The following is a 14,628-nucleotide window of genomic DNA, read 5'->3' on the forward strand; positions in this document are numbered from 1 at the left end:
CCTTGCTCAAATCAGCTTTTTTTAAAAAATGAAATCAAAGGAGTGAGTTTAAAGGTTAGCCGCGCACCCTTCATACTCACGTATACAGCTTGAGGCTCTGCCAGCAATCTTCGGTTTAAGGCAAGTTGGGCTGGTCCTTCCTGCTGGGATGATGATGGTCTGAGAGTCAAGGCAGGCCCAGGCTCTGAAGGAAGAGAATGCAGCCCAGAGACCTTTTGCTGTTTTAGGACAGCCATGAGAAACTAGACTACGATTTATCCCAAAGCATGGCCGTATGTTACAAGTCAACATTTAGGATTTTCTTTTGAAGGAGTGAAGTTAGGCATTGGTTTTAACCTTTCCCTCCACCCCTGAAACTGACACTGAATAATGCAGCGTGCATTTCCCCCTCCACAATGGTGGGGAACAGTCTACTCAGTGGATATGCCTTTTAGCTGTAGATTGGCTGAAAAGTCCAAGTACTGTGCCGTTCCTCACAGCAGTCCTGTTTCATCCAGGTCACGGCAGGCACCAGAGAGCAGAAAACAAGGGTGCTGGCCCCACTCCTCATCTGGGATCTTCAGATCAAAAACCCAGAGTTGTAGAAGTTTCTCAGAAGCAGGAGAAGGAGGCAGAACTGAGATCAGAGGCTCAAATTTTTCCTTAGCAGGGAAAAGGAGACGGGAAAGGCTGGGGCAGACATCTAGTAAACTCTCGTTCCCTTCTCTACCTTCAGGGCACAAGTGACCCTCTGTGGCATCTCCTGCTCCCTAAACCAGTGTAGTTTACACAGTCTTATCCTGTGCTGAGTTTCAGGGCAGACTGGGGTGTAAGGGGCAGGGCAGACAACTGAATTTTCTCTAGCCCTACACCCATCACTGAGAGTCCAGCCAAGGCATTCTGTAGAATGGTAAATAACTGACAGCTTCTCTTTAGACATCAGCCCCCAGCATATGTTCACCTCCACCTCAGTGGAGCTCTGAAATGTCACTCAACCGAAATTAGCTTTTTCACCTTCTGGTTTCCTCACCGTGGCATGGTACCAAGACTGCTGAACTGCGTCTCAAAAGATGAGGTTCTGTAGTGTCAAAGCTGCCACTGGCTGGCTGTGTGACATTCAGGAAATCCATTTCCTTCTCTGGATTTGCCCTGGCCTCAAGCTCCTTTGGTATCAAACGAGGACAGTTGATTCTCAGTCCATTTCAAGGTTTCTCCACTAATCTTCAAAAAGAAAAAAGCAACGGGGGGCTTTTTTCTTTCTTCCACTAGATGGCACTGTGTCTCCAACTGCAGCCAGCCGGGCCGGGCGCGCTCTCGAGGGCATTTGTTCAGGGGTTCCACTTGGCCGAGCACAGCGGAGGCGCTGGAGGCTGCTGCTCTCCCAGCACCCGGCCAAGAGGGTGCAATCCGGCTCTGCAGGTTGAATTAGGGCAAAACAGGAAATGGTCAGGAGCTTAAACGGCAAAAAGCAATTTGGTTTTCAAAGGGCAAGCTTAGGATTAGACAGGCCAGGCAGGTTCCTGAAGGCAGATTCCTGGGCTCTGAACCCTACACGGGCACCCCGTTTCTCCAGGACCGGCTACCAGAGGATTTTGGCGCAGGCTCTGTGCTGGGTCTTCATCTGCAGCTCACCTTTCTAGAATGTCAGCCTCTAAAAATTCTAGAATGTAGAACCAAACGCTTGAAGCATTAGAAGGGACCTTAGGGCCAGCGCCCTCCGCTGCGGTTCTCGCCAAGGCATCCCGCAGGGGTGGCGTCCAGGTCGCTGTGACCATCACCTTTCCTCATCTCTGTTCAAGTGGAAGATGACAAGCCTGACATCTCTTTCCTTTTAGCTATCATCTTGATAATCTTTTTTTTTTTTTTTTAGAGAAGGTCAAATAGTTCAAGTCAACAAATGTTCAAGAATAACAGTGTTTTAAAATGTAATCAGTAATGCTTTTTTAAAAAAACTTAATAAAGTATTAGGTAAAAATACTTATAGTCTTCTGTGGTGGGGGGACTGAATAGAGGGTATCTAAAGCTATGTGAAATGTTGGGATAGACGGGCAAATGTTAGAGTATAAGGAACAAATAGGAAGATGTTTTGCTTTGCGGCATTTCTGTGATTATGGGTGATTTTTTTCTTCTTAAATTTAGAATGTCCTTTGTTTTGCTCTGATGTTTGAAAAATATCAATAGCAAATCCCTAATGACTAGGATCTACTGACTTCTAAAAAGCCTCCTGTATTTCCCTCAAAATGTGTTTCTGTTTTGAACCCCCTTTGAAGTTCTCTGCCCAAAGGTCAGCATTTCTATGCAATGTGACTATTTTTTAGTTATTTTAAAGATTCTCTCTCTGAACTTCACCACTGATGCTTTTCCCACTGATTTGTCAAAATGTAACAGTTTGGCTATAAGGGAATAGTAATTTGTTCTTCCTTCACTAAAATGGGGGCAATACAACATCAAAAAAAGTTTATAAAAATTCTTGTGTAATCTCACCTCTATAAAATAACTTGCTTCACTATGTATAGTTCTGTCTGGAGGCTGGCCACATATATAGGTATTTTTATATAGTTGTAATCATAGAGTATATGTTATTTTACAGAATATTTCTTTTTAAAGACTTGCCAAATTTTTACCCAGTATGTTGCCAATGCCGAAGTGTCAATACCTAATTCAAAGATCCTTCAGAAGGATGTTCAGTTAAAAGCCAAAATGATAGTGGGGAATTTCATGACCTAACGTGACCTACTTAGCTCTCAGACACGGTAACCACCTGTGGGTTCTGATCAGAATAAAAGAGGCATCCCCGTATGTGATTCAGGCACCCTCAACTCGATCCTCCGGTATCACTTTGGCTATTAAATGAATGTCCTTCTGAAGGAGCTTTGGATTAGGTGTTGACACTTTGGCACTGGAAACAGAGATTGGATAGAAATTGTCCCTTCTGCACTCCTCTGGGTGTCTCTGTTTGGCACTTTAGAAGTTCTCTCTCCCGCAGTTTCTTGTTCACTTGTCTGTGTGTGATGGAGCTGGGATAGCATCTCCTGTCTTTCTCTCTTGGCCCACTGCTAAGCACAGCACTGTCCACTCCAGAGTTTACCACACGAGAGATTCCCAGGAGCGCATCTTGTTTTGTCAGAAACAATGGGTTACAGCCTATGGCAGAAATCAGGCTCCTTCAAAAAAGGTAAGAAAGAAGAAGGAACCACCCCCCAATTCCCAATGTTAAGGAAGAAGAACTATCTCTCAAGTACTAAGACTTTGCCTTCCGACTCCTACCTGGCAAGAAGCAATGGCACCAACCACCACAATCACACACTTTTATGCACACCATTAACTGCCCCAGTCCTTCCACAAACTCAATGATATCCTTCACTGGTCTGTGTAAATCTAGAGGATCCAAAACAGCTCCTTTTTTCCGGGGTAGTGCTACCTGCTCACCCACCCACACGTCAGGCAGCCGCTGGGTGCTGAGCCTTCCTGAGAAGGAGCAGGAGTGATGTCAATTAACTCATGGCAGGAAAGAGACCGGGGAGTCACTTCAAAACCAAATATATTTATTGCTACACAAAGAGGTTCAGAAATCACATTACAACACAGTATTTGTGTTTTAAGTACCTATAGAACAAGTCAAGATCAGTGCTAATGTTGAATGAAAACAAATAGAAAATAAATGACTGTTGTATCCTTCAATTTTGCTCAGAGAAGCCTTGCAGATACCAGTAATGAGACATGGCAGGGCGGTAATTACGATGCAGACTTTGCTTTCATGCCATTAGGGGGTCAGCACGGGCACAATTTGCTAAACTGCTTCCCCATGATGGCATTTCCTTGATACTTCTCTGCAAGGTTATATGAAAACATTCTACACAACCCCAGATTCCAGGACAAAAGAGGTACATTTTAATGAAGCTTTATCACACAGTCATCTATTTATACCCTGCCTTGAGTCAGAAGGGACTTAGATAGCCAATAACAACAACAATAATAATAGAAACAGTTGCCATATGTGAGGAACTATTACATGTCAGACACCGCATATGAGGTGCTTTATTTACAGTGCCTATAATTTTACAGAAATTCCTCCAGGAGACAGAGCATTAGAGAGGCAGCAGGTGCAGAGGTTAAGAACTCAGGCCCTGGCTGGGCGCGGTGGCTCACGCCTGTAATCCCAGCACTTTGGGAGGTAGAGGCAGGCAGATCACAAGGTCAGAAGTTCAAGACCAGTCTGGCCAACATGGTGAAACCCCATCTCTACTATAAAAATTAGCCAGGCGTAGTGGCCCGTGCCTGTAGTCCCAGTTACTCAGGAGGCTGAGGCAGAAGAATCGCTTGAATTTGGGAGGCAGAGGTTGCAGTGAGCCGAGATCTCGCCACTGCATTCCAGCCTGGTGACAGAGCGAGACTTCATTTAACAAAAAAAAAGAGAAAAGAACTCAGGCCCTAAAGTCTATTTGGCTTTGATTCTGACCCCACTACTTACCTGCTATGAGACATCAGCAAGTTACCTAACCTATCTGTGCCTCAGTGCATTATCCATACAATGTAATACAGATATTAGTAATTACTTCATAAGGTTGAGGATTAAATGGGATCAGCCATGTACACTGTGGAGAACAGTGCCTGGCACATAGGGAGGGCTCAATTAACATTATCACAGTGGCAGAGACATTTAATGATCACCCATAGCCCATGGGCTCTTCTAAACTTCCAATCTCCTAGGAGTCAGGCGAAGCCATGTGAATGGTCTTAGTCAATGAAATATGAGTGGAGGTGACGTGTGTCATTTCTGGACACAACGTTTAACAGCCAATGCATGACCTTTTTAGTGCTCTCTTCCCTGCCTCAGTGACCCTAGAAGCTGCCTGTTGATGGCAACACCAGATGAAAGATAACTGCATCCCAGGGTCACCAGATGGGGCAGGGCCCAGGTGATGCATATCAGATTTTGCTTGAGCAAAAAATCCATTTTTGCTATACTAAGCTCCTGATGTTTCAAGACTTATTTGTTACTGCAGCATAGTATGCTCTAGCCCTGACTAGCACAGATATTGGATACAAATTGCCCTTTATGCACTCCTCTGGGTGTCCTCTGGGTGTCTCTGTTTAGCACTTTAGAAGTTCTCTCTCCCATAGTTTCTTGTTCACCTGTCTGTATGTGGTGGAGCTAGGGTAGCATCTCCTATCTTTCTCTCTGCCACTGCTATTATGTTCTTTTTTTTTTTTTTTTTTTTTTGAGGTCTGGCTGTCACACAGGCTACAGTGTACTGGCATGACCATGCCTCACTGCAGCCTCACACTCTTGGGCTCAAATAATCCTCCCGCCTCAGCCTCCTGAGTAGGTGGGACTACAGGTGTGTGTCACCATGCCTGGCCAATATTTTTATTATTTTATGTTATGATTATTTTCTTTGTAGAGATGGAATCCTGCTATGTTGCCCAGGGTGGTCTCAAACTCCTGGGCTCAAGCCATCCTCTCTTCTCAGCCTCTGAAAGTGCTCAGATTACAGGTGTGAGCCACTGTGCCGAGTCTGTGTTATTCTTATTACCTTCTTTTTACACTTGAAGAAGCGAAGGTTTAACTAGCCAAAGGGAGCACCTCCATTCAAACTCAGCTATGGGCCAAGTGCAGTCCCAGGAATTTTGGAGGTTAAGGTGGGAGAATCACTTGAGGCCAGGAGTTCAAGACCAGACTGGGCAACATAGTAAGACTCCATCTCTACCAAAAATATAAAACAAATTAGCCAGGCATGGGGGCATGTGCCTGTAGTATCAGCTACTTGGGAGGCTGAGGTGGGAGGGTGACTTGAGCCCAGGAGTTCGAGACTATAATGAGCTGTGATCACACCACTGTAGTCTAGCCTGGGCAACAGAGCAAGATGCCATTTCTAAAACAAAAAACAAATCCAGCTATGTATTTCACTCTAAAAGTGGCATCATCACATTCATATCTGCCTTTTCTTGAATCCCTGCGAACTCTTGGGTGCTATGGGAAAAAAATGAATCCTCAGTTAAGCACTGGTTTAAAAAATATATCAGTGATGGTAACTGTTGGAGAATATGAATATTTGCCTTCTCTAAATCTGGACTGTGGCTACCTTGACAAACAACATTAGAGAAATGGGAGAGCGTGAAGCTTAGAATTATTGTACCACCTTGAGGGGAGTGAACCCTGAATCCTAAATGTGAAAGTGATCAGAGATGGGCTAGTATGCTAGTGACACCAAGCGGCATGGAAACCGAGGAAGCAGGAGCGGGAAGGGGATTGGGGAGAGGTCTCAGAGAAGAGGGCTAGGGTGGCCTGGCTGTTATAATACAGGGGGCCAAGGAGAGCTCCAGATGCCCTGATCAGTCAGGGAATTCGGGAAGCATGAGAGTTGGGGCCCACTTTCTCTGGCTGCCAATATTCCTTCTATCCACCCTGTCTCCAATCTAATCTAAGAATTCAGGGTTCCCCCACTTTTCATAGAGGTCTTCAGCAGGAATCATGCTATATATTAAACCAAAAAGCTCCTCTAGAACATCCTTCATCCTAAACAACAAGGCATGGGAATTATCTTCTCAAATACTAGGCTAACGCGCACTGTTCTCCCTCAGTTTCCTCTTTGTGAGGTAGCGGACTACAAGCGGTTTGAGGGTCCCTGCCAATCTTAAACATCCATGCTTCTATGAATAAAGGATGGTGGCACCATGTCCCTGCTTTCACAGCTTAAAGGGTTCATGGAAGGAAAATGCAGTGCTTGTTCTATGCTTTGTTTGTTTTTGAGACCGAGTCTTGCTCTGTCAGCCAGGCTGGAGTGCAGTTGTACCATCTCTGCTCACTGTAACTGCCACCTCCCGAGCTCAAGTGATCCTCCTGCCAGCTCCCAAGTAGCTGGGACTACAGGTGTGTGCCACCGTGCCTGGCTAATTTTTGTATTTTTAGTAGAGACAGGGTTTTGCCATATCGCCCAGGCTGGTCTCAAACTCTTGGGCCCAAGCAATCCACCTGCCTCAGCCTCCCAAAGTGCTGGGATTACAGGTGTGAGCTACCACACTGGGCCTTTCTTTCAGCCACAAAATCATTACACTTCCTGCTGCCTACCACAGACGGAAGGTATGCAAATGAGCTGAGGTGCTATCAAACGCCTTAAAAACCTCCTGCAAAACGTTATGTAAGTGCTAAACATTAATATCCAACAGCTGCCACTCACTTCCAATTTCTAATTTAAAGGTTCCACCACTATCACCTCCCTAAAACTACAAGATTTTGTCTTTGCTTTTGTTACATAACACTGTAACCTAAATTGAAGTAATTTATGTTTATAGTGAAAAATTAGAGAATATGGGAAAAAATAACACAAGAAAAACTGCTTACAGTCCCATGCCCAAGTGACAACGTTGGTATAATTATCAGCTTAGTACACTTCCTTTCAGTCTTTTCATCTGTATATCTTTATTGATTTAAGTCAAGATCAGGTTCAACATACAATTTTGTGTCTTACTTTAACATTACATCGTAAACAGTTGCCATTAGAAACTGCTCATAGGCCAGCCACCACAGCTCACACCTGTACTCCCAACACTTTGGGAGGCCAAAGCGGCTTGGATCACCTGAAGTCAGGAGTTTGAGACCAGCCTGGCAACATGGTGAAATCCTATTTCTACTAAAAAATACAAAAATTACCTGGGTGTGGTGGTGGGCGCCTGTAATCCCAGCTACTTGGGAGGCTGAGGCAGGAGAATTGCCTGAACCCAGGAGGCAGAGGTTGCAGCGAGCCGAGATTGTGCCACTGCACTCCAGCCTGGGTGACAAGATCGAGACTCCGTTTCAAAAAAAAAAAAAAAACTGTTCATGCGTGCAATTTTTAATGGCTACGTAAAACTCTGATCTTACAGTGTGCTCTGATCTCCTTAACCAGTCCTCAGTTCTCATTACTGGACATTTTGGGTGTTTCCAAAGTTTTCCTAGTAGGAAGAATGCTGAGGAGTTTCTTTAGCATTTTTGGTGTTTCTAATTATTCCCTTAGGCTACACTCTCCTGTACAACTAGTTTGTACTAAAATAGTCTCCGGCAAATACTCAATTCTGCAAAAAAGGTAAAGAAAATCCAGTCATCATAGTCAATATTACTAATGACCCAATTCAAGCAGCAGAGCTCTTTCAGCCAGGGCCTATGAATAGCAAAGCGACAGCTTCGGGTAGGAAGTTACAAAGAAAGAGTAACCATTAAGGTTGCTCTTAAACTAGGGTTAAGATACTGTTCTATGCTGCCTCTTAGCCAGAGAGCTATTTAATCAAGACCAGCATTCACTGAAAAAGTATAATATTTCTATTCAAGGGAAATAAGCTGGCCACCCACACCTTCCTCGTAATTCGACAGGCTCTCTAAAAGCACAGATTGCCTGCAGACACTGGCTGACAGACAAAAAGAGCTTTGAAAGTCTAACCTTTGTGCGTCCTCCATCTGAAAGCGGAGCTCTGGGAAGCTCAGCTCTCCCCTAAACTGTTGCCAAGGATACCTTGAGTCGCCACAGAATCCAGACCCAATTAGTCCAAGTGCCCCCATTTGGTTGGTTAAACATTTTGTTTGGTTAAAATGTGGCTTGGTTGGTTAAAAATAGTGGTTAAACATTTTGTCTTTTTATTTTGACAGATTAATTCATATTTTTCAAACATAAAACAGACAAAAGACATAAAATGATCCAGGTTTCATTCTTTGTATGCATTCAGCTGCAGGTAACTACTTATCACCCAAGAATCTATCTTTCAAAGAGAACATTCCATCAATAGGCATCACAATAGTGATACTGACAACAACAATCATTAGGGCAGCAAACCATTTATTGCACTAGACGCGCCATGAAAACTGCAGATAGACGGATCGATCATTAACATTTTGGATGTGCAGCCAGGATCAAAGCTAGTAAAACCATAATGATCTCACTTAAAAACTTGGGCTTATTCACACTAAATGTTTACTAGGTGGTTCCATGGGCCAGGCACTCTGCCAGGGGCTTTATATGCATTTTCACCAAGCCTCACAACTGTCCTGCTAGGGAGCATCGTTAGTCTCATTTTACAGAGGAGGGCACTGAGGCTCGTAGAGGTGAAGAGACAGATTGCAGCAAAGCTGGGGGTTGAACACAGGATCAAGACCTGAGCTCTTCCACTGCCTTCTCCACTTCCTCAACCAAACTGGTAGGCTGACAAAAATCTGGGCCCAATAGCTGGAAGGCGGTGTGGATTGTGAAGAGGAGACCTAAAGAAAAACAAATTAATGGTCCAGAAACAGGATAAATGGGTGGCAGAAGTGAAGAGCCACCCTCTCCGCCCTTCAGCCGATTCCTCCTAAACCAAGGCTCACAGCCCTGCTACCACTAACGGCGGAAGACAAGAGCTTGTGGCATTTATACTCAAGGATGGCTCTTTAGACCCCCTCTTCAACGCTTTAAAAAAAAAAAAAAAAAAGAACCATTATTCTGTCTCCAAGGAGGCCAATTTTACCTTTTCTCTAGAGGAATTTCCTAACCCTTCTCCACACAGAGAAAGCCCCAGAACTTTTACATTGGAACAATCCTTGGGCAAATCCTGCAAGAGGAGATTAAAAACAACAAACAAAACATTTCCACTAGAAAATGTGAGAAGTGAGCCCTTTTTGAAGGTAAGAATTAAAAGTGACAGGGAATCAGTGAAGGAATCAGGGCCGTGACAGGTGGTGAAGGCAAGTAGGAGAGACAGTCACACTTCTACTTATGAAAAGTGGCTCCAAAGAAAGCCACTTTATGCTGTGGGCCTGGTGGGTGATGCTGAGATAGCACCATTTAAACCAGTGAGAGCCACCTACGGCTTGCAGACTAGGGAGTTTTTTCCTCCAACATTTACAGATTTATTCAGTGCTGTTAACTCTTCTTTTGGGCTTCTAAGCACTGAAGGATGGATCCTAGGAAAACTGGACCGGAAATCAGGAGTCTGCCAGCTACAAGCTGGGGCTTATCCTCACATTCACATACAAAAGAAGGAAGGGCTATGGACCAGCTAAGGTCCCTTCCAAGTTAAACTCAGTGTAATTTTTAATTTATTTTGGCAAATATGTATTGAAGACACACACTGTGTCAGGCATGATCTTGGCTTTAAGATGGAAATATTTGGTCCCTGCCCTTGAGAACTCAAAGTCAAGTAGGGGAGAAGTGTGTGTCAGGAAATACCCCGAGACATCGGTGTGATGAGTGTAACAAGCCTGTTTGAGGGGAGGGGCAGGGCGGGGGAGACCCCTGAACTGGGCGCCTGGGAAGGCTCATGAAATAAATGATGAATACATGATGTCTAAGCTGGGTTTCTAAGGGTCATGAGGCATTCATGGGGGCAGCGGGGGTGTCTGGTAAAGGGGTACTTGCTGCTTTCTAACCTGGAGCAATCCAGAGATGAGGTTTCTGTAAACTCTCTAGGTGCAAAGGAGCCAGACCTTGGGTTGGTTCATGGGGTAATGTGGTGCCCAGCCTAGGAACAGAGTCCAAAGTTATTCTACTCTGAGTGGCCCTAAACTCACTAGGCCAAGGGCATCCTCTAGGCAGGGCTGTCCCACTATCCTTCCTCACAGCCTTGGGGTTTAGAAATACAAGGTGGGGTGGCTGCAGAAGGGGAGGACTAAGCGATCAGGCCTTCAGTCCCAGCCTTCTGCCTTTCCAGGTGTCATCTACAGAAGAGGATGTCATTGCTGGAACATTTTTGGAAATCAGTACTCTCGGACCTGAAGTGATTATCGGTTCACAATGATCTCACAGAGACTTGAATATGAAAAGCATCACGAAAAAGGTTCTCTCCAGTTTTCTCCTCTTGTTTCTGGTGGCAGCTTCCTCGTTTCCTTGGCTGATTCCCAATTTGCCCTCTTCTAAGAGACCATTCAATGCTGGGATTCCTCAGGGCTCTGGCCTGCATTTGAGCTTCTTCTCAGGCTACCCTCTCCCCCAGGGGCATCTGATGGAGCTCCAGAGATAGAGTTCACCTGTTTGGCAAGGATGCAGCACCTCTCCAGCTCCCCTAGGTCCCAGATCCACCCACACCACTGCCCTCCAAGACATCACCACTCGATGCCTCAAACTAAAGACAGCCAAGACTTGAACTCATAACTGCCCCATCTCCAGCCCCAGTTCTACTCCCTCTCCACACTGCGACTCTCACCATTACCCAGTTGCTCAACCCAAATCTTTAGGAATCACTCTTAATTACTCCCTCTTTCTCACACCCGACATCCAATTAACCACCAATTCTTGGTCATTCTATCCTCTAACACTCTCTCAGATCTGCCTGCCTCTCCCCATCCCCAGCGTCAGCACCCTAGTTCAGGCCATTTGCACTTGGACAACTGTAAAAATCTCCTCCATGGCCCTTCACCTCCCATCTGGACTGCCCCTAATCTGTTCTCCACACAGCTGCTGGGGTATTTCAAGAACACAGCTCTGATCCTAAGAATCCCCTCCTGAAAACCTTTTAATGGTTTCTCATTCCTTTACAGTCCCAAATCCTTCAAGTGGCTTACAGGGCTGCAAATGACTCGGCATCTCTCCAGCCTCAACCCATGAAATCCTCCAGCATGTGGGACTTTGCCGAGTTCCTAGCACAATACCTGCTCCCCCCTTCCCTGCCTCCCTCCCCGTGCAGTCCCCTGTGCTACCCCTGCTGGTGGGGACTCTGCTCTGCCTGCTTCTCTCCAACCCCTCCCCTCACCCCGTGCCCAGCCATCTCTTACTTGACCTTCATTTCTCAGCTTACACTACATTCCTCGGGGAAGTCTGCCGCAGTCCGTATAGGTCAGGCCTACAGTGCTCAAGATTTATGCTCTGCAGCACTGCGCAGGCTCTTATTTATCTACGATCATTTGTTTGTTGTCTGTCTTTCAAAGAGCCTTGTTCTTCACTGCTCTCTAACTGGTCCTCAGCACGGTGCCTAGCACACAATAGGTGCTCTATTTGTATTCTTTAAAGTATTTTTTTAAGGCCGGGCGCGGTGGCTCAAGCCTGTAATCCCAGCACTTTGGGAGGCCGAGGCAGGTGGATCACGAGGTCAAGAGATCGAGACCATCCTGGTCAACATGGTGAAACCCCGTCTCTACTAAAAATACAAAAAATTAGCTGGGCATGGTGGTGCGTGCCTGTAATCCCAGCTACTCAGGAGGCTGAGGCAGGAGAATTGCCTGAACCCAGGAGGTGGAGGTTGCGGTGAGCCGAGATCGCGCCATTGCACGCCAGCCTGGGTAACATGAGTGAAACTCCGTCTCAAAAAAAAAAAAAAAAAGTATTTTTTTAAACCACTTCTATAGCTCTTCCTGGCATCTATAAGCAAACACTGCCCTCGGATCCCCACCTCTCTCCCTTCCCATTCTCCTCTTTCCCTCAGTCCGTGGCCTGGTTCCTGTCACCATGCCTTTGTGTTCTATTTGCATGCCTGATTCCAACACAACCTTTGGAGACACACTGTGATGATAAAACCTAGAAAGCAACTTCATTTTCTACTGAGTAATGCCTACGATGTCAGAATACACCCACTATTGTTACTTCCACAGAAATCGTAATCAAAACTCTAGGGATCTGTGTCTAGAGTCCAGCATCCAGGTTGGCACCAAAAAGGGAAGAAACATCATTTGAAATATTTGTCTGGTTTCCATTGTCACTGTTACTTTTTCAGAGAGATAAACATATATACTATGGGGATGTTCTGGTTAAATAGTTTGGCTTAGTCAGGATTTATAGTGATTATCTCAGAAGCTCAGTTGCTCAGGAGGGGGAACAGGTGGGCAGAGCAATTCCTTAGAAGTGTAAGATGTACAAGCATCAAGCACAGAAAAAAGAAAAACCTTGCTTTCCAAAGTCCATACGCTTCCCTCTGGCTGCAGTGCAGCCTCCTGCTGGCGCAGGCAACAGGACTGAGAGCCAAGCGTGAATGACAGAGTCGGATTTGCTCAGCAAAGCCTGTTTCAAAGCAATTAAAAAGAGAATGTCATCTCCTGTGGAAGCTGCAAACAAAAGGCCGGGGGACGCTCTTCCTTTTTTTAATTGATCAGCGCTGTCAGCTACTTCATTAGCAACCTGATTAGGTTCTAATCAGCCCTCTAATTAAGTGCTTTCAAATCAGAACCTGAGAAGGATGAACTTAGAAGGGAGGATGGGGCAGGTTAGGCAGGACCACTTGCAAGAAATTCAAACGGGTTTCTTAACCTGAAGCAGGGTTCGAACTTTATTCTTGCACGTAGATATCCATACAGGACGGAGTCCTGTGAACGTTTTGTTTCAGAAACAAACGGTTTAACACCTTACTTAGAAAGTCTAGGCAGTAAAGCACAAAGAACTGCTTGCTTAAGGAGAACATGGAAAAATAATTGAAAAATATTTCATCAACAGGAACAAAGGGAGAAAGCAAAACTGATGCTTCTGGCTGACAGGCTAAGCTGACAGGCTATCCTCTAGAATGACTTTCTTTGACCTTAGGAAACCCTTGGACTCTAGGCAACCAAGAAGTGTCTCGGAAAGACCCCTCAAATCTAAAATTTAGGGAAACTCAAGTGTCTTTCCTTGCAACACCACAAAGAGGCCAGTGCAGATCCTAACCCACACTCTGCTTCAAAGGTGCTTCACTTTTGGGATGTGGATTCTGAGGTGGTGGTGGTTGTTAGACAGCTGTATATTACTGATACTGTCACCCACCAATACTAGGAGCTCTAACCATGGTCTGATCGTATCCAGGTCAGAGACCCACACGAGTCTAATATACAAGTAAGCTTGGGAATTTTATTCTTCAAAACTACAGGTACCAAATTTCAAATGCTAAGTTTTTGGTTTTTTTTTTTTAATCAAGCACAGAAGAAAGGAAACATCTTCGTTTACTTTCTAAACTCTCTTCTTCAAAATAATTTCTCCTTTTTCTGTCTTTGCAGTGATCATAAAAGGACATTTTATTAGTCTGTTCTCTGCTATAAATAAGTACCTGAGACTGGATAATGTATTAAAAAAAAAAGAGGTTTAATTGGCTTACAATTCTTCAGGCTGTACAGGAAGCATGGAAGTGTCTGCTTGGCTTCTGGGGAGGCCTCAGGAAATTCACAATCATGGCAGAAGGCAAAAGGAAAGCAGGCATGTCACATGGTCAGAGCAGGAGGAAGAGAGAGAAGAGGGAGGTGCTACACACGTTTAAACAATCAGATCTCCTGAGGACACACTATCAGGACAACAGCACCAAGAGGGGATGGTGTTAAGCCATGAGAACCATGGCCCTTGCCCCGCCCCAGAAACAATGACCCAATCACCTCCCACCAGGCCTCACCTCCAACAATGGGGATTACAATTCGACAGGAGATTTGGGTGGGGACACAGATCCAAACTGCATCAGGCATCAGAAAAGAAATTATTTGGTGTGGCTCTTCATGGAAGCAAGAATTTTTCATGCAGGTGTGAGATGAAAGGATAGCACAAGCTGGCCAACACAAGGTCTTATCTTAGCACCCAAATATTATAACCCAAACCCCACCTCTGGAATTTTCGAAGTTCAGAAGGTAGACTGAACGTATATGCAATCCATTTGATGACAACGGGCTGAACCATAGATAATATGAAAATTAACAGAACTGAAGCTCTCTGAAAGTTTTCTGAATTGGGGGAGTATGTGGCTGGTGTGTGTGTGGTGCGGGGG

Source organism: Sapajus apella, unplaced genomic scaffold (assembly GCF_009761245.1).
Source record: "Sapajus apella isolate SASKATOON/1434 unplaced genomic scaffold, GSC_monkey_1.0 scaffold43, whole genome shotgun sequence".
NCBI classification, from domain to species: domain Eukaryota; kingdom Metazoa; phylum Chordata; class Mammalia; order Primates; family Cebidae; genus Sapajus; species Sapajus apella.